General features: G+C 41.4%; 1 protein-coding gene across 7 annotated transcripts in view; it reads right to left on the reverse strand.

Annotated features, from left to right (window-relative positions):
- CDH20 (cadherin 20) overlaps window positions 1-21,781 on the reverse strand; it is a 1,654,453-nt gene that overhangs the window by 435,165 nt on the left and 1,197,507 nt on the right. For all 7 annotated transcript variants that reach the window (XM_069219506.1, XM_069219509.1, XM_069219510.1 and 4 more), the window contains one exon: window positions 10,504-10,615. The gene's annotated coding sequence lies outside the window, so the exon portion shown is untranslated. The remainder of the gene's footprint in view (window positions 1-10,503; window positions 10,616-21,781) is intronic.

Consider the following 21,781-nt stretch of genomic DNA (forward strand, 5'->3'; position numbering starts at 1 on the left):
TTAGTAATTGAATCGGGCCCAATGTGATGAGGTCCCTGGGGCCAAAAATAGCTTGGAAAGGGCGAGGTCACATGACCTGTCCCTAAAATGATTATATAGGGCCCCAGGTGATGGGGTCTCCATGGCTGAAAACAGTTTCCTATAATAATTGAACTGTGCCCAGGGGAATTGGGTCCCAAAAGGCCAAAAATGACTCCGGGAGGATGGTCTGTACACCCCCTCCCCTTAATTAAAGAATGTGACTCCAGGCCACCCTTTTATTTATTTTGTTTTTTGCAATACAGTGAGAGTTCTGCAGGATTGCAGTGTTTTTCAATTTTGACCCTTTGGGTCTCCCCCATGGGACTAAACGGAGCAGGGTATCATTTCACTGCCCTCTTATATATTTATCTTTTCGCAACTTAAGGACAGGGGACTTAGTCCTGAGTCCTTTAATGGTTGCCAGCAATATTTTTATCATGCTTCTAGCAGCCAATCAGAGCACTTACTCCAGTGAGATAGCCCTAGGGGGAAAAAGCTCCACTGGCCAGCCAGTGGGCTCCATTTTTAAATTAGCTCTCCCACAAGACTCTTGTAAGCCTGTCGTGGACCCCACCATCCAGAGATACAATTATCATTAAACCTTAATTTCTAAAAATCTACTGAGCGGAGTTACACCAAATTACTAGAAGCACAATCTATGGGTCAAGATTTAGCTTCCTGCTGAATTTGGTGTAATTACTTCCAGTAGTTTCTGCAGAAGCACTTAAAGAAATATCTGGAAAATGCTTTGGGATTTTGCATTTTCGGACTCCCTCTTTTTCTCGGTCCTCACGTGATGGATCACCCTGAAACTTCCCATGCACAAACTAGGCAAAAAAGAGCATGTTTTTGGAAAGTTGTGTGGAGATTCTTGTCAAACTGTGCCAAAGGTATTAGTAACACAAAAAATGTATTTTATATGGAAATGATGACCTATTTAGAACTATTCAGTACAGTGGTTCCCAACCTTTTGACTTCTGTGGACCTCCACTTTGTCATTACTGGAACCCAGGGACCCCCACTGATTGATTATAGGAATCCAGGGACCTCTCACTGAGTCATTACTATAAGCTGGGGACGTAATCTGTTAATAATATTTCCTAAGCAGTCGCAGGCCCTTGAGGAGGATTTGCGGACCCCCAGGAGTCGACGGATCACAGGTTGAGAACCACTGATATAGTAGTTAGGATCTAGTTTCTATTGAAAAAGCATTTTTTGACTTGTCTATATCTTTGCCGCCTGTTGATGAATCTACACGAAGGTTTCCCCAAAAATGTGATGCTTACTTCAGCTGCTGTATGGAAAAGTTTGATGTGATCCATCAAGCAGGGGCCGAGAAATTGGGATGGGGGTCCCAAACGTGTTTTCCCAATGTTAATTCCCATAGGGTTTTTTACCACGACTGCAACCCAAACTAATGGAATTACACCAAATTTGGCAGAAAGGTAGGTGTTGGCCCAGAAAAATCTGATTGGCTGCAAACACTTCAACCAGAATTTTTGGGTATTTTCTTATTTCAAATCACCGTTTGGATTAAAACATGTGTTTTTCTAGCTCATTCTCTTGAGAACAATTTCTTTTAAATCTCAAGAATTTCCCATGTGGGATGCTCCATTTTACACTGGGTTGGTGGAAGCTTTCTGCCTGTAAAACAGCATTTGTAGCCGTTATTTTCTGATTTAAAGTTGTTTGAATCATGTTGTCAACAATATACATTTCTGTATCCAAGAAAACTACTCTTGAATCATTTATTTCATGTTCGCTGTATTGGTGTTAAGGATCTCAGAGTACTCTGTGAAATCCTCTGTACTTCAATCCCATATCATAAACAAATCATCTACGAAGTGTAGCCACATAATTATCTTGTTGACAAATTCATCGTTTTTTGATGTCCATGCAGTATTTTGCTCCTACAAACTATGGTTAAATTCACATAACTAGGTGAAAATGAAAATCCCATTGCGGTACCCCTTGTTTGCCTGTAGATCTCTATATTAAACAAAAATATGCTGTTTTTAGGCACAGTTTAATCATTTTCAGAAGCACTATGTTGTGATTATGGAAGTGTATATTCCTTTTTCTCAGGAAGTATTCACACGCTTTCGTTCTTACATACTCCCATAGAATGATGTGACATCTATTTTAATCAATTTATATCTTGGTAACCGAGCTGCTGTAATAAGTCTCTTTGAAAAAAGCACAATGGCCCTATGGGATGGGGTCCACAGGTCCCAAGAAAATTGGGGAAGTGAGTTTGCATGACCCCTTTCCCTTTTACAATTCTCTACAGCCCAAGGGGATGAAAGGGACCATAACTCTAAGGAAGGGGGGCTACGCAGGCCCCCTCCCCTTTTATTTACATTTTAGCCACTGTGATTGTGTGTCCACGGGGCTTAATTAGGCACAGGTAGGGAGCCTATGTTCTTCCCTCCCTCTATTAATTACTCAGCCTCAGGGGATGTGGTCCTCTGGGCCTGAGAAGGCTAGGGGTTGGGTCAGATTCAGAAGGACTCATTTGGAATATTGTCTAGATCTCAATCACTGTCACGGAGTATATGTTCCTTCACGGTTTTAAGGTCGCATTTGACCTAATGAATCCAGTTCTAGAGGGTTCATCTCGAATACTTTGTTGGTTCTTATAGCTGTGTCTGATTCTCGGTACCTCTTTTGAAGCTTTACTACAGCTTTCAGAACACTTTTTTACCATACAGCGTCCCATCCTGAGGGCTACTGCTGGGGTACTACATCCAGTTATGGGAACCAGCTGTGACACTTTATCAAGTACTTAAAGACACCACTGTAATACTGTGCTGAGTTTATGATATCTAGCCATTTCTCATGCCTCACTTGTATTAATACCAAAATTGGATGTCTGGTCTGTATCTCAATTGAATGGTCCCATTTAGGGTTAGGCATGCAGTCAAGGAAGGTTTATCTCAAGTGTTATGTTCAATTCTGGGAGGCAGATGAGGCATTTTGTCAAGTAGACCACAATTTTTTTGTATCCAGGTCGCAGGGCCGTAGTGTTTTGTAGATTTCAGAAGACATCAGAAGCAGTATCGACATTAAAGCACGGGCGTAGGTATAATCGCCGGGGAAGCAGGGGGTCTCAAGTTCCAAATGCATTAAATGAGAGTACTACATAATGGTGTGGCTTTATATTTTAAGCACATTTATTTTTTTTAGGCACAAGTGTGCTTGTTTTAGCAATTTTTGCAATCCGTATGAATCATAAACTGCCTGTTGCTCTGTTGATATGAGTACCTTACTCTTGGTTCTTTCAGGAAAATGCCTTACTTCACATGCATTGCTAATTTTGAACCGTAAACAGTGTAACATGAACCTATGCCTAAAGTTATTTTTTGAAGCACTGCAACTATCACTCCAAGATGTACCAACATTTCCCGCATAAAACATAGAGGTATTGAGTAAGGCAACTTGTGAAGATCTTATCAGTCTAAAGAAAAAATAATTAGGGACTGCAAATCAAATATTATGGTAAACGCCTGATATAGAAGCCTAAATCTTTCACTAAACAGCCATACATGCAAGTTGTTGCTCTTAGAAGGTGGCTTGATGAGTAAGAAGATGGATGAATAATTAGTAAACTGATCATGAGTAACTGGGTGGGTGAGTGGATGCATAGCTGAATGGGTGTGTAGGAAAATGGGTGGAGAAATTAGTTTTCCAACGGTTTCCAGTCTCGTTACTATCTACATATCTTTAACACAAACTGAGCGAAGTCAAGCTTTTTTCACTGCAGAGAGGGCTTTTTTTCCCTCTCTGCAGGATCAACCTCAAACGTTTTTTAAAGTGCTTGCGCTCTCTCCCTAAAGCATGGTAACTAGTTCCTGCCCATTTAGCAAATGTAATGTCCTTTTTCGTCTTTAGTAAAGTGGTACCATAGGTAACTGGGGTCTGTACATTAAATCTGCTAGTGGGCCTGCAGCACACCTTGTGCCACCCACTTATGTAGCCTTGTTAAACTAGGGCTGGGCGGAACTCCTGTAATTTGACTCTGGGGGATTCCACAGAGTTACAACAAAAGTCAGTGAGGTTCCTCAGAGTTCTGCCAACTGATGGAAATAGGCATGTTGCACTGCTCACACTGTGAATTAGCACCAGGAGGGTGTTTTGTGCTGAAAAATCAGTGTGAGGGCCACTACAGGGAGCCCCTTATGGAGAGCTACTTGAATTGATTTGCTGCAGCTCGAGTAGATTTGTTACTCAAGCCTCAGCTTTCACACCGCAAGCAGTTGCGACCGGCCACGACCACCCGCATTGGATCAATCTCGGTGGATGTTTTCCTAGCAACTGAAAATCGACCTGGAGGATAACAAATCTTGCATGTCAAAGTACCATTTTAGCGAACATGCAAGAAAAAATCCCTCCATATAGAAACTGGCCGAATTCTACCAGAACTCTGCCTGTAACGCAGAGTTGCCAAGCTTCCGACAATTCTACTGGTGAAACAGAATATTTCACCCACCCTAGCATTTGCAACCTGTGCGTGCATTTTTAAAACTGCCAATTTGGCCTGGCAAAATAAACCTTTTGCCAGGCCTAAACCTTCCTTTTTAATACATATAAGTCACACCCAGGAAAGGCTCTGAACTGTTGACAGGGCAAGGTGCACAGTATTTAACATTTTTGACCTGTACATTTAATTTTTATATGCCCTGGTAATGAAAACTCTTCAAGTAGATTTTCACTACTGCGAGGTTTTCCTCTCCCATAGGATAACATTGGGTTACTTTATCACATTTAATGTGATCACTTTCAATTTAAACACTTCACAGGTATACAAATTATTCTTAAAGTATTTGTCACAGAGTTCAAAATATGAATCTCTTCCTATGGGGCTGGTAAAGAAGTTCACAATGTAAAATCTCTTAATATTGTATTTATTGGAGAATTTGCAATGTAAAATTCGTTTCAAGGGCAATAGTTAATGGGATTGAATTGTGTTGATGACTGTCTTTATTCTTTGGTGTTGTGGAGCCTTGATCCTGACACAAGGAGAAAATGTGGACTACAAAATCAAAACTTGGCAAAGCAGAACAATAATAAGAACCCAATGTCCAGCCAATGCTTCATCAAATGGAAAAGTACTGTAATGAACACACAGCTAAACACTACAAACACAAAAACATTTACAAGATTTCAGAGGAATTTCAAATTGAAACTCCTCTTAAAGAAGCCATGCAGAACCCTAGGGTGCACATCACTCACACCAAAGAAATATCATGGGGGGCCCTTGCATATTCCATTTTACAAAGGGTTCACAATCAAAAATCCATTTCTATTCATTTTCTTGGAAAGTTTATGTAAGAAATGTAAATACTGGTGGGGAGGGGGGAATGAAATCCTTCTGATGAAGTAACCACAATTCCTTTCAGGGTGAAGTCACAAGCAAACACTAAATTAGTATGTGCTCATCCCTTGGGTAGCTTGGCACAGAGTAGGCTCAACTCAGAAGCAATGTGTTAAGCATTTGTACATCACCTCGAACAGTAACACAGTAAAACAACAACACAAAATATCCCACACCAGCTTAGAAGAATGGAGTAATTTTCAATTAATATAACAAGACCAAAACAACAGAAATCCAATCAGTAGAAGTGGATATTCAGTTTTAAAGATTTTAGTAAAAATAGCACCTAAAGACGTGAAGTACCAGCTGTAAAAATCTGGTTGCACCAGACTGGGACACAATTATAAGTTCCAGCCAACTGCGATGAAGTGCAGCCGGCTACAGAGACCTAGTTAGGCCCGCTGAATAGAGTACTTTAAATCCTGGTTTGTAAAGCATTGTAAGGATTCATCTGGAAGATGTGTTGCACAGTCGAAGCAATGCTTTGGTTCTGAGATGTGGCTAGACTTCGGTGCGAGGTCCGCATCGCCATCATTGAGGATCCCATTAGCGAGGGCTTGCATGTGAAGTCCGGCGTCGAGGATGGGACACACATTTGAGGTGATGCATCAGTTCTTAAGAGCTGCAAGGCTGCAATGTGAAGTTCAGCTTCGTTGTTGAGGCTGTCGATGAGGGATGGAAGGGCCTGCGCCACCGATGCATTGTGCAGTGGCAGTTCCGATGCAGTGATGGCTGCGATGCAGATCTTTGTTATGGTTCTGATCACGCAGCAGTGATGGTGAATTAGTTTTGATCTGAGTTATGCCTCGCAGCAGAGGAGATGCATCAGTTCCACTGGATTCACAGAGGTTAGCAGAGCACCCTAGGGCCACTTTAAAGGTTCCAGGTCTTGAAAGGGTAGACTTAAAGATGTGAGAAATCAGGTGCAAGGTTGTTGGAAGCCCTTGTGTTCCTGCGGTTTCAGACCACAAAGCTAGCCAACTAGCCCTTGGAGTCACTTTGAGTTTCTGGTGCAACACATGCACATTCAGTTCTTCCTATCCAGTCAAGAGGGCAGCAGGTCAGCACTGCAGGGCAACAGTCCTGTAAGGCAGTAATCCAACTCGGCAGCAGTGCTGTAGAATGGCAGTCTTCTGGCAGCACAGCAGTCCTTCTTCCTGACTGAGTATCCACAGGCCCATAAGTGTACCTAAGAGTTGGAGGTCCAGTATTTATACTCAGTTGTGCCTCTGAAGTGTGAGAGAAGCTTCTAGTGGTTTCCCTTCAATGTCCCCAGACATCCTGCCTTTCCAATTCTGGTTTTGGACTAACTACAGGGGGTATGCAGCCCTTTGTGTGGAGACAGGACTCAGCCTGTACAGGTGCAAGTGGGGTTGTGCCCAACTGTTCCCTCCCATCTGGCCTGTGATGGCCCATTCAGGCACACCTAAGCTCCATATTGTGTATGGCTGTCTAGGAGTAATATTCAAAGCCCAACTGTCAACTACAACCAGTCATGTATCACAGGGACAGGCTACAGGCACTAAATGACTAAGGCAGAAACATGCCAACTTTCTAAAAGTGGCATTTTCAAAATTGTAAACATGAAGAATAAATATAAAATCACTAGTGCAAAATTAAACACACAAAAAGCTGTTAGTTGTTTCAAAAATATATTAGAAGTAATTTAATACAAGTTTGATTTTTAAAGAAAAAATGCATCGTAGAAACATGCAGAAAGATTCTAACTTCTCTGTAATTACCCAAGGAGAGCAAATAATAAACCATTTGCCATAAATATCACCTTTTTGTCTTGTCAATGCACAGCTAGTAAAACAGAGCTGAAAGAAAAGTAACATTTCTGACCAGGGGACACCACAAAATCAGTAGGTGGTAAGAAGACCTTTATTCACCACAAGCCCAAATCACCACCAGGAAATAACTGTCAGAACCGTATCGTACATTCCATAGATATATAATGTAAAATGTGGAATGTTAAACTCAGGCAGAGTTACAAACACAACACCACAACACCCTCCTTTCCTCATGAAATAACAATTCCTATTAAGGAAGTATGAAAAATATGTAAATACCTTTTTCCCCTCAATGTTAAGAACACAGAAAGTACTCTTAAAAACTATTTGTCTTCAATGTTGAGCACATATTAAATGCTCCAACTATAAATTGCCAATACAACAGATATTGTCATTTGATAAGAATAAATGAAAATAAGCTTCTGATTGAAAACATCTGCCCACATAAATATAAGTTCATATACCAATAATATTACTCATGAAACCTTGCCAGTTTTCTAACCACTGCTTTGCTCTTGAGAATCAGTGGTACATTCTGGCCATTAGATGGATCTTGAAACCTAACCTTTCCATCAGATAGATCATAAGACTCATCTTGTACTTGGACTGGTACCTTAACATGTGCATTTTCAAGAACTTCAAGCTCATTTTCACTTTCACCTGTCTGTTGGGAATCTACAATTCATTACTATTTACCTTGATCACATTACTCCTCACAGCCTCAACCATAACATACGTTTTAAATTTGGACATTCTTTTGAATACATGGAAAGTTTCTTTAATGTGTACCAACAATCACTTTAGCTCTTTAACTTTTGGCCTCAAACTTTTCATCGAATCACTGTTCCATTTTGAATTGATAAATTTCAGCTTTGGGTCAAATACACCTTTTCATTCACTGTTCATATTCTATATGGTCTTGCCTAATTTCTAACCAAACTGGGCACATTTTGAAAGCGGGTATACCTCGTGTCATGTTATCAATTGGAGATTTACGACTGCCACTTTTAGGGTAGTATGATGAGACCACAACATACGGTCTACTGCATGGTGTACCTCAATTCTGTTCTTTATCGACCACTGTGCTCCAATGTTCATCCAATGTTCAATACATTTTCTAGGCCAATCCATTGGTGTGCAAGTGATAGAATGCAATCCTGCTGTGAGTGATAAAAAATATGTCATTTCCTCGGAAATGTACTGATTAGCATTGTCGGACACCAACTGTCACGGAAAACCTTCTCTACGAAAAATATTCTTGAATAATTTAATTAACAATCTGGTGTTGGGTTTTTCAATAAATTCAATCTCACACCATTCACGGTAGTAATCAATTACTACTACAGCACATTTGAGCCAATGTGGGAGAGCACTAAAAGGACCAATAAATTCAACAGCTAATTTTGACCACAGTCCATCGATAATTCATTCAGCTGAAGTTGCATAGTTTCAATTTTGATACATTTAACGCTGGTGGAACAAATTGCACATGCCCTGACAGCACAAACAATATCTGCATCAATACTGTGCAACCAGAAAACAAAGTGTATTTTTTTTTAGAAATGGTTTGACCTAAATGTCCTTCATGTCGGGTCTGTATGATTTTGTCTCTCAATACTGTGAAGGTAAAATTTGTCACCTCTCATGAATATATCGTTGTTCTCAAGAGTCATTCATCAGCCTCCTTAAAGTTAGGTTGTAGTTTTGCATGTAAAGATTTTTCTTTCAACCAACTCTGTAACAACCTAATCTTCATTCAAATACACATTTCATACTATTTTTCTTCAGTGAAATCACTCTCACAACAAACATCAGCAGCAGCAATGAAACATCCTTCATTGCCTTCTTCCTCTTTATCACAGATTTGACTTTAGACATTGGTGACCTTGACAAATAATTGGCTTTTATGTTTCTCCAACCAGTAATATGATGGTTTTAAAAAGTATACAGTAACAATTTGAAACTTAGACTGTCTATTTTCTGTGTTTGATCTTTGACAAAACACCCACCCAGTATCTTCAACAAAGGATTATAATCTGCAATCATCAAAAATTACCTGTCCCACACAAAGCACTTGAAACGCTCAACCACCCATCAGCATGCTAGCAGAACTTTTTCAATTACTGAAAACAATTTTTCATTGTCACACAATGCTTTTGATGAAAACCACCTGTACCTCTACTGATATGAGATAATGTACCATCAACGTCACTGTCGCTTGTATCTATGGTAATTACATACACCTTGTTAGGATTTAGCTGAAGCCGTTTCCTCTTTCAGTGTCATGAATTCTGTTTGACATTTTTCATCCCTCAGAAAAACTCTTTTTTTGGAAAACCTCTCAGGTTTTTAGTTTTGTTCAAAAAATTATTGATAAACTTCGGATAGAATTCACAAACACCTGAAAAGGGAGACACTTGCTCTTTGTTGTCTGGCAAAGAAGCTTGTGTTATAGTCTCAGGTATCCCACTACATGATTCTAGTCCCTGTTCAGAAATAATATTGCCTAAATATTCAACACTTGACTTAGCAAATTTACATTTACTCATATTAGAGACTATAACAGCTTCTTCCAGCTTTTGCAGTGCAACTTGCATTACATTGCCATGTACCTAAATATCCTTAACAGAAATAAGAATGTCATCTTGAAAAGTGACCACCATTTGATCCCATGTAGAAGTGACTCCATGATTTGTTGTAAAACCGAATAGGACAATGCTACCCAAAGGGTATGCTCTCAAATTGAAACGTTCCCACAGGGGAAACAAAAGTGGTGAGATGTCTAGAACATGGATCTAATTCAACGTGGTAGTATGTAGATACCATATCAATTTGATTAAACACACCTGCACCCATAACCATTGTTACAATGTCATCAATGCAAGGCAAAGGATGGGAATCAACACATATCACTCTATCTAAACTGCTAGGGTCAATGCAACCTCTCAGTTGACCTTTCTTTTCCGTCCAATAACTAGTGGAAACATTCACAGAGGTGATTCAATTGGTTCAATGACTCCATCAACACACATTGTCCTCAGTAGAACTGTTAAATACTCTGTAATACTGAGTGGTACATTCCATAACTTGTTCTTGACAGGAATAGCTCCATCTTGGATAACATTTTGTGCCTGAGTGTGGTTGTATATCTTCCACAACCAATGAAACGTGTAGCTTCCTTCCAAGTCTCAAAGTTATTCCAAAAAGGCCTTGATGATACCATCCCAAAATATTCGATCCTTTACTGGCTACATATACTTTTCCCCCAAAAAAATATTTCCCTTTAATACTCAAGAAACACTGAAAGAAACTTACCAGATAATTTTTTTCCCATCATATGACACATGACATCTATTGGGTGGTAGCACATCTTTCTTTAATCAATTGTTCTTGAACAGTTCTTCTGTGATAATAGTCCTCCCTGCACCTGAAACAATGACAAGATTTAAAACCTTCCAGGCAACTATCAAATTTTTACTTCCAACATATTTGATCATTTTCATCAATTGATTCATCACTAGAATCAGACACTGTTATTGCATTTACTTTTGTTCTTTTTACTTTGACATACTTTGGCAAAGTGCTACATTGACGTAATTGGCAATTCTTATAATTGGAATTTTTAGAAGGACAAGGATAACCTGTGGGAAAATAGGTGGAAACCCCATTCCTAAAGCATGTATTCTTTTGTTTGAAAAACGTACTGTTGTCACCTTTGGTTTCAACACGTTTTTCCCTTGAGAGGAAAACATAGAGAAGATTGTGTTTTTGTACTATTATCAGGAACAGCATTAACTCCCTCTGTTTCTCTTTTTTAAGTCTTTTAACTATATCAGGTGTTTCCGTATGGGATGTATTTTTTAGTGTGAGTAATTTTTCTTGTACTTTCTCGTCCCAGCATCTCACAACGATTTCATCCCTGATTAACTGTTTTCTAAAGTTTTGAATCTCACAATCAGGAGCTAAAAGATGCAAAGCTGTCACCTATGAGTCAATTGACTCATCCCGGTGCTGCTCTCGAGTGAAAAAATGGTGTCTAGTATCAATAAAGCTGAGTAGAACGTTAAACAGTTTTTCCAATTCTTGCAGGCTCCTGATACTCATCTAGCTAATTTTCCTCATCAGGTGAATCATGTAGTGGTGGTAAATGTTCAGATATTTCCTGTCCTTCAAATCCTAAGTTGTGCTCAAGTAAGTTAAAACTTAAGTAAAAATCTCTTTCTTTCAGGACAGTATCTATTTCCAACAAAAGCTTTTAGTTATGTTATGAACTTCATAAACAGTCTATACGATGTTTTCCATTTGAATAAAGGATCACCAGGTTTTTTCAAAAAAGGAGGGCGACCATTCACAATTTGCATAGTAAATACATTTTGAGCAATACCCAAGAATGTTGAGAAAACATGTAGCTCCCTTAAACTAAAATATTTGCTATGATGCACTTAGTATAGAATGTGCATATCACTGAATCAAAACAAAAGTATGTGTGTGTGTATAACACTGTAAATTAATAGTTTTAATGTGTAATGTTTCTGAAGCCTGCTTATTCAAAATATCTGCAATGATACGCTTGCTGTAGAGTGTACGTAGTACTGCAAACTTTTCATAATAGTAACTAGTAAAAAGGTGGACATATCACTGTCCCCAAAGTGTCAAACAAAAGACATGCTGAAAAGAATTAACATGCTGGGAATAGTATGTGTGTGACTGCCAAAACAAGTATTTCAACTTCCACGTCTATCAACAAATGATACTTTGACAATTAGTGGACACTCTGAAAATAGTGTGCATGTCACTGAGTCTCACTCCCAAACAAAGATGGTGGCTCCCTATATGCAAGCTTAATGTTGCTGAGATGTACGATGACACACATCAGGCTGCTGAGAAGATGCGCATACAGCTTAAAGCAAACCAACGTTTGTCACTCTGCTCCTCGACCATGGAAACAGACCGCCAACGAATGCTGATGTAGTAGAATCCAAACCCACATTCCTCAATCAGCTGAAGAGCGCGTGCGAAGGGATGCGGGGATGACAACCTCAAAAGGAAAACCCAAGGATTTTACATTGAGCTCCTCTTTACATTCAATACCACTTGAAAAACAAAGTTAAAAACAAAACAGTACTTCATTAAGGTCACCACAGTTTAAATGTTTACACTGGTCCACTGTCCTCAGAGATGCAGGAAGCCTCAGTTCAGAAATAAATTCCTCAGGTTGTACGCATGGATTGAGGCAGGCCTAGGGTGAATATTAGCTTATCAACAAATTGCCGAAGCTGAATAGGTCAAGGAATACACAAAATCAGAAGGTGGTAAAAATACTTTTTTCACTGCAAGCCCCATACAGCACCAAGAACCAACTGCCAAAAATATATCATGCATTCCATAGATACAGATGGTAGAATGTGGCATGTTAGACACAGGCGGAGTTAAAAGACACATTACCACAGTTTCCTTATTCGTTCTTTCAACAGCTGCTTTAATTATGCTCTGTGAGCTGACCTGCCTTCTCTCAGGCTGCTGGCTCTGGCAGCAGGCATTGTGATGTCAGAACTCAACTGTAAGAAGTTCTTACAATTTAGTTCTGATGTCATTTCTTAATAGTCAGTGACAGGGTGCATCACTAGTCACCAATGATAAAGAAATAAGAAACTAGATTTTATGTAGGGGTTGCAGAATCCCATTTATTATATCTGTATAGCTTCAAGCATATCACAACCACCACACTGACCTATCTCGCTGACAAGCTCACTACCTCTGATGGCTTTTGGTACAGCAACAGAACGGACACCACAGACTGGATTCTAAGAGATTGCAAAAAATTAAAAAGAAGACAACAGGCCTTCTTCATCTGTACAACTGGGATCAGTAATGATATCTCCATATCCATCAGGATTGCACCAAACCCAGCTCAAATTATCAGAAAGAGCTGAAAGCACACTTAATTAGAGAACTCCCAGAGCCCTGCAAACCCTTTCAAATCATTGTATATTTCCCATTGACCTTATACAGTGTTCTGCTGTCTTATGGCATGGTTTGTGGGGTACAAATGTCACATATATTGTAGAATGGTGGTAGCCACTCTATAGTTGTAGTTAATATTCAAGAGATAGAAATTCCTCTGATCTTTGATTAGTGATTAGTAAAAACTTTCCCGTCGTGTGACAAATATCCAAGACATTTTTCCGACCTATTCCTTTTCCTACATTGGTTGATGATGCAAAGTTTCATGGTGACTAATTAAGGGGGTGCAAAGAAAAATCAGATGTCCCACAACACATCTTTCCTCCATTGAATTTTCCATAGGCTTTTTAGATAGAAGTAGCATCACAAGAGCTGAACAGACTTTCATAAAATTTGGCAGGGCTAATAATTATGGTGTGGAAAGGGTCTTTTTTGGTATCTGATTTAAAGAGGTTTAGTAGTTGTTAGGCCTGTCAGCTTTATGGAGTGCACAAATGCTTAACACATTGCCTTTCATGTTAAACCTGACTGCTCTGTGCCAAGCCATCAGGTGGTGAGGACAGGTTAACATAGGGTGTGTTTGTGACTTACCCTGATTAGGATCATGGTTCCTGCTTGGACAGGGTGGATAGCTAGCCAACCACAAACCTAATTCCTAATAGTAGTTTTCAAGTAATAAGGGAGAGAAACTTAGTGATATATCGAGCCTCTGCATACTGCGGCAATTCTGCTGTACATAACAATGAAAAACACAATATTATTGGTTAATGACAATTCTAACAAAAATAAAACAGAAATATTGTTTAGGCCATACTTTGTCGTTGATGTGGCTTGAACGTGAAAAATAGCTTATTAATAGTTCACACTTTAGCTAGGTTTGTATAGGTAGGGAAAAGTATTTTTATTGTTTTATATGTTTACAAAATTATTTACGGAGTACAAAAGTACCTCCTCAAAATTATCTAGGAAGTACCACGGTAAAAAGTTAACAAAAGACACTACGTAACACACCACTCCACTCCACTCTACGACACACCACTTCACTTTTCGACACACCACTCCACAACATGAAACTCCTCTCCTCTCTGTGTCTCTCCAAGCCACTCCACTCTCTGCCATGCCACTGCACTCTGACATGCTACTCCACTGAATGACACGCCTTCTGACTCTACGACATACAACTCCACTCTACACCATTCCACTCTACACCCCTGCACTCTAAGAAACTCTATGATACACCACTGTATGACACACTCATACACTGTAGACTATCCTACCATCACTCCACTCTATATCACGTGACTCTAGAACACTCTACTGTTATTTATGCCCCTCATTCTCCACCACTGTACTCTACTCTATGACACTCTATGAGACACCACACCACTCCACCACATGCCACTCCACTTCATGGTACACCACTCCACTTTATAACACCCCACTCCACTATGCAACACTTCTCTCTACTGTACAGAACTCCATGCCACTGCACTGTAGGACATGCCACACCACTCTACTGCATGCCAATCTGCTCTACTCCACTCCACTCTATTCCCCACTCTATGCCCTTGTACTTTAAGTCACCCTAAGGCATGCCACTGTACGACAAACCACTCCGCTCTAATCCACCACACACCACTCCACTCTAAAAAACTTCTCCACTGTATGCCCCTCCAATCTACACCAATCTATGCCACTCTACTAAAAGTCAATTCACTCCACTCTCAAGTGCTCCACTCTGCAACATGCCATGCTACTCTATGCCATTCCACTCTGAATCCCTTCACTGTAAGTCACTTTATGACACACCACTCTACTCCACTCCACTTTACACCACTCTACTCCACTCTGTGCCTCTCCTCTCTATGCCACTCTACTCTACGACATGCCATTTCCCTGTTCTGTATGATACGCCACACCACTCTCTGACATGCCACTCCACTCTAAAACACACCACTCCACTCCATGCCAGTCCACTCTTCACCATTCCACTCTATGGCACTGCACTCTACACCCCTACACTCTCACTCACCCCTACATTCTAACTCATTCTATGACATACCACTCCACTCTCCGGAGTGGCACTCTACTGTACGCCACTCCCCTCTATAACACTCTATGCTCTTACACTCTATGGCACTCTACTCCACTCTATGACATATCACTCCACTCTACAACATGCCACCCTACTCTGTGACACACCACTCCACTGTACAATACAACACTTCACTCTACAACACTTCAACCCAGGCTATGACACTCCTTGGCACTCCAGTCTAGCAGACTCCACTCCACTCTGTGTGATGCTACTCCAGTCAGTGACATGCCACTGCACTCTACCATATGTCACTTCACTGTAGGCCACTCCACTCTATGCACTTTCACTGTAAGACTCTCTCCAATACGCCACTCTATGGCACACCACTGTACTCCACTTTATGACACACCACTTTGTTGTACACCACTCCACTCTACAATACTATACTGCATTTTGTGCCCCTCCACTCTATACCACTGTACCACACTGTACAACACTCTATTACACACCACTTCAACCTAATGTGGGACATGCCAGCCACTCTATAACACACCACTCCACTCAACAACACACCACTGTACACCACTCCTTTCAATGCTACTACCACATTCCACTCAACTCTAAGCCAACCCTCTGTACTCCATGACATGCCCTTCACTCTATGCCACTCCACTCTATGCCATTACACTGTATGATACTCCACCCTATACCATGACACTCTGCGCCTAGACACTCTATGACATTACACTCCTATGCCATAAGACTGTTCGGTTTGATACTCTACGTCACAACACTCTATGCCACAACCCTCTACAAAACAACACTGAACTCTATGCAATGCCATTCTATGACCCTCCAGTCTACTCAATTGTTCAACATGTCACGCCACTCTATGAAACGCCACTCCACTCCAATCTATGACATGCCACTCGACTGCACGAAACTCCACTATAATCTATGATACCCCACACCAGTCCACTCTAAGACTCACCACTCCACTCTTTGACATGACACTCAACTCTACAATATGCCACTCCACTCTACTACATTTCACTTTACGCCACTCCACTCTAAGATACTCAATGGCACACCACTTTATGAGATGCCACTACACTTTACTCTATGACATGCCACTAAACTCTATGCGACTCCACTCTACTCTATGACACACCACCTCACTAAATGCCACTCCACTGTACGCCACCCCACTGTATACCTCTCCCCTGTACTCCATGACACTCTAAACCACAAAAAATTATGCATGACATACTACATAACAAACAATGCCACAGCACTCTATGGCATGCCACTCTTTGACCCTCCAATATGTTACAGTCTTCGACACTCTTCTCCACTCATGGGCACTCCATGCAATGAGACTCCACTCTACGATTCGAAACACACTTTTATATAAAAAGTCATTATTTCTATACAAAACAAACTTAAACTGCACAAACATTAGAAATGCCAAAGTTATAGTTATAACTTAAAGTTATAATAATTTGTGCCCCTTTATAAAATCACTCTAACTCGCAGACCGCTGTAAACAGTGTTGTGAACTTTCTAGCCAGACTACATTAACTATAACTTGTTCTTTCCACATGCATAGCGTAAGCCCTATCATATTAAATCACTGTAGCATGTTTAATCATAGCATTCACAAGAACACTAGTGACTCTAAAATTATGTAGTTCATGTAAAGAATGTGCACGGTAGAGGGGTGAGTTATAGTTACTACTCAGGAATAATTCCAGAGGTAGTCAGTATTAGGTAGTCTACATTTTTCTAAGTTCATTTTTGAGACTTTGATATTCTTTCATACAAATGCCAGGAGGGATCCTTTGGTACTCTATTATCACATCAAAATTATGTCTTCATAGGTGCACTAACAGTGCCAACAGTGCATCCCCTTAGAAGAAAAAGAAAACAAGAAAATTGTGAAAATGGTAACACAATGATAGCACATGAACGATTCATAACTTTCACAGGAGTGTGCCTGGGATACTGCTGCAAATTTCCAAGCGTACCTCTATAAACTTATGAATTCCAAAAACATGTGAAACGGCATGCAATTGGCAGAGTTAATCTCAGGAAATACTTTTACGTTTTGTTTTTTTACATTTGTTTTTATTGATAGGTTTAAGTATTTTGGGAGCATTTACAGATCCGTTCATAGGGTCTAAGAGTACTGTTTACATGTTTTTAGTATGAAATTCATTTCACACACAGTAAATAAATGAAACCAAGACAACACAAGAAACTGCCCAAAGATATACCAATGTGAAAGTTTTTTATAGTCTTACTAAAGACAGCTCAAGCAGGGTATTGGGGGCAGTATTGTATCCAATTCACAGAGCCAGTCCTTGCTCAGGAATGGATGGCTTTTATGTCAATCTCTGTTGCATTGCACCCAGGGCCGGCACTAAGCATGGTCAGTGTGGGCAGCTGCGCAGTGCCCCACACATGATCAAAACCAAGAGGCCCGCACCAGAGCACTGCATTTAAAAATATTCAGTTGTAGCAGGCCCGGCCCAGCCCCGCATGAATGAAAAGCACTCTGTCCTGCAGGGCTCCCAACAGAAGAAAGAATCATGTCCCATCACCAAGGGGCATTATTCACTTAGGAATCAGGAAAGAAAGAGAGACAGAGGAAAAGGACCATTGTATTCAAAGTCAGTGAGAGTCTGGGAGAAAGACAAGGTGAAAGAGATAGCATATAGAGGTGGGCGAGCCTACAAATTAACACAAGCCTGTGGAGCTCATTAAAATTCAAAAGAGCTAATTTCTTTAACATCCTAGCACATTAGATTATATCATTGCATTGAGATTTATTTAGTAAAATTCAATTCAATGTAATCAGCTTTTGTAAAGCGCAACTATTCACCTGTAAGGGTCTCAAAACAGTGTGGAGGTTCAGTTCTCTGTGAATCAGTTGAAGAGCCAGATCTTAAGGTGCTTCCGTATGCGGAGTACGGTGGCCAGTGCCTGTTGAGTGGAATGAAGAGATCTGGTGGGGGAGTAGAAGGTGATGCAGTGGTTTAGATAGATAGGTCCTAAGTTGAGTAGAGCTTTGTATTCGTGGGTGAGGAGCTTGAAGTTGATCCTTTTCTCAACAGGGAGACTGTGGCAGTCTTTCAGGTGTTTAGTAATGTGTTCATGGCGGGGGATGCTCAGGATGAGTCAGGCAGAGGTGTTCTGGATGTGCTGTGGTTTCTTCATCTTCTTCTGGGTGGTGTCTCCTTAGAGGGTAAAAAGAAAAAAGGGAGCACACTGCCTCACACTCAAGCAAAAAGTTAGCCCCAAAGCATCATGGTAAATGCAGTCACTTCGTTTTGTGCTGAAAAAGTAATCAAAAGTCTTTCACCTAAGTAGGTGCAGAAAGTGCTGTGTATCTCTGGACACGTGTTTCTAGGTTTAGCCCGTCATCAGCAGAGAGCAGCCAAGTCTGTGGGGTTGCTTGAAATGCCGCCAAAAGTCTTCTCAGGTGTATGTACCACTCGCTGGCGCACAGGTGCCTCTCCAGAGCTCGTCAGCTCGTTAGCTCAAGGGAGCAGTCATTGGACAAAAAGAAAAAAGGGAGCACACTGCCTCACACTCAACCAAAAAGTTAGCCCCAAAGCATCATGGTAAATGCAGTCACTTCGTTTTGTGCTGAAAAAGTAATCAAAAGTCTTTTACCTAAGTAGGTGCAGCAAGTGCTGTGTATCTCTGGACACGTGTTTCTAGGTTTAGCCCGTCATCAGCAGAGAGCAGCCAAGTCTGTGGGGTTGCTTGAAATGCCGCCAAAAGTCTTCTCAGGTTTATGTACCACTCGCAGGCGCACAGGTGCCTCTCCAGAGCTCGTCAGCTCGTTAGCTCAAGGGACCAGTCATTGGACAAAAAGAAAAAAGGGAGCACACTGCCTCACACTCAAGCAAAAAGTTAGCCCCAAAGCATCATGGTAAATGCAGTCACTTCGTTTTGTGCTGAAAAAGTAATCAAAAGTCTTTCACCTAAGTAGGTGCAGCAAGTGCTGTGTATCTCTGGACACGTGTTTCTAGGTTTAGCCCGTCATCAGCAGAGAGCAGCCAAGTCTGTGGGGTTGCTTGAAATGCCGCCAAAAGTCTTCTCAGGTTTATGTACCACTCGTTGGCGCACAGGTGCCTCTCCAGAGCTCGTCAGCTCGTTAGCTCAAGGGAGCAGTCATTGGACAAAAAGAAAAAAGGGAGCACACTGCCTCACACTCAAGCAAAAAGTTAGCCCCAAAGCATCATGGTAAATGCAGTCACTTCGTTTTGTGCTGAAAAAGTAATCAAAAGTCTTTCACCTAAGTAGGTGCAGAAAGTGCTGTGTATCTCTGGACACGTGTTTCTAGGTTTAGCCCGTCATCAGCAGAGACCAGCCAAGTCTGAGGGTTGCTTGAAATGCCGCCAAAAGTCTTCTCAGGTTTATGTACCACTCGCTGGCGCACAGGTGCCTCTCCAGAGCTCGTCAGCTCGTTAGCTCAAGGGAGCAGTCATTGGACAAAAAGAAAAAAGGGAGCACACTGCCTCACACTCAAGCAAAAAGTTAGCCAAAAAGCATCATGGTAAATGCAGTCACTTCGTTTTGTGCTGAAAAAGTAATCAAAAGTCTTTCACCTAAGTAGGTGCACAAGTGCTGTGTATCTCTGGACACGTGTTTCTAGGTTTAGCCCGTCATCAGCAGAGAGCAGCCAAGTCTGTGGGGTTGCTTGAAATGCCGCCAAAAGTCTTCTCAGGTTTATGTACCACTCGCTGGCGCACAGGTGCCTCTCCAGAGCTCGTCAGCTCATTAGCTCAAGGGAGCAGTCATTGGACAAAAAGAAAAAAGGGAGCACACTGCCTCACACTCAAGCAAAACGTTAGCCCCAAAGCATCATGGTAAATGCAGTCACTTCGTTTTGTGCTGAAAAAGTAATCAAAAGTCTTTCACCTAAGTAGGTGCAGCAAGTGCTGTGTATCTCTGGACACGTGTTTCTAGGTTTAGCCCGTCATCAGCAGAGAGCAGCCAAGTCTGTGGGGTTGCTTGAAATGCCGCCAAAAGACTTCTCTGCTGATGACGGGCTAAACCTAGAAACACGTGACTGAGAAGACTTTTGGCGGCATTTCAAGCAACCCCACAGACTTGGCTGCTCTCTGCTGATGACGGGCTAAACCTAGAAACACATGTCTGAGAAGACTTTTGGCGGCATTTCAAGCAACCCCACAGACTTGGCTGCTCTCTGCTGATGACGGGCTAAACCTAGAAACACGTGTCCAGAGATATACAGCACTTGCTGCACCTACTTAGGTGAAAGATTTTTGATTACTTTTTCAACACAAAACAAAGTGACTGCATTTACCATGATGCATTGGGGCTAACTTTTTGCTGGAGTGTGAGGCAGTGTGCTCCCTTTTTTCTTTTTGTCCAATGACTGCTCCCTTGAGCTAACGAGCTGACGAGCTCTGGTGAGGCACCTGTGCGCCAGTGAGTGGTACATAAACCTGAGAAGACTTTTGGCGGCATTTCATGCAACCCCACAGACTTGGCTGCTCTCTGCTGATGACGGGCTAAACCTAGAAACACGTGTCCAGAGATACACAGCACTCGCTGCACCTACTTAGGTGAAAGATTTTTGATTACTTTTTCAACACAAAACAAAGTGACTGCAATTACCATGATGCATTGGGGCTAACTTTTTGCTGGAGTGTGAGGCAGTGTGCTCCTTTTTTTCTTTTTGTCCAATGACTGCTCCCTTGAGCTAACGAGCTGACGAGCTCTGGTGAGGCACCTGTGAGCCAGTGAGTGGTACATAAACCTGAGAAGAGTTTTGGCGGCATTTCAAGCAACCCCACAGACTTGGCTGCTCTCTGCTGATGACGGGCTAAACCTAGAAACACGTGTCCAGAGATACACAGCACTTGCTGCACCTACTTAGGTGAAAGATTTTTGATTACTTTTTCAACACAAAACAAAGTGACTGCATTTATCATGATGCATTGGGGCTAACTTTTTGCTGGAGTGTGAGGCAGTGTGCTCCCTTTTTTCTTTTTGTCCAATGACTGCTCCCTTGAGCTAACGAGCTGACGAGCTCTGGTGAGGCACCTGTGCGCCAGTGAGTGGTACATAAACCTGAGAAGACTTTTGGCGGCATTTCATGCAACCCCACAGACTTGGCTGCTCTCTGCTGATGACGGGCTAAACATAGAAACACGTGTCCAGAGATACACAGCACTCGCTGCACCTACTTAGGTGAAAGATTTTTGATTACTTTTTCAACACAAAACAAAGTGACTGCAATTACCATGATGCATTGGGGCTAACTTTTTGCTGGAGTGTGAGGCAGTGTGCTCCTTTTTTTCTTTTTGTCCAATGACTGCTCCCTTGAGCTGACGAGCTCTGGTGAGGCACCTGTGAGCCAGTGAGTGGTACATAAACCTGAGAAGAGTTTTGGCGGCATTTCAAGCAACCCCACAGACTTGGCTGCTCTCTGCTGATGACGGGCTAAACATAGAAACACGTGTCCAGAGATACACAGCACTCGCTGCACCTACTTAGGTGAAAGATTTTTGATTACTTTTTCAACACAAAACAAAGTGACTGCAATTACCA

Source organism: Pleurodeles waltl, chromosome 2_2 (assembly GCF_031143425.1).
Source record: "Pleurodeles waltl isolate 20211129_DDA chromosome 2_2, aPleWal1.hap1.20221129, whole genome shotgun sequence".
NCBI lineage: Eukaryota > Metazoa > Chordata > Amphibia > Caudata > Salamandridae > Pleurodeles > Pleurodeles waltl.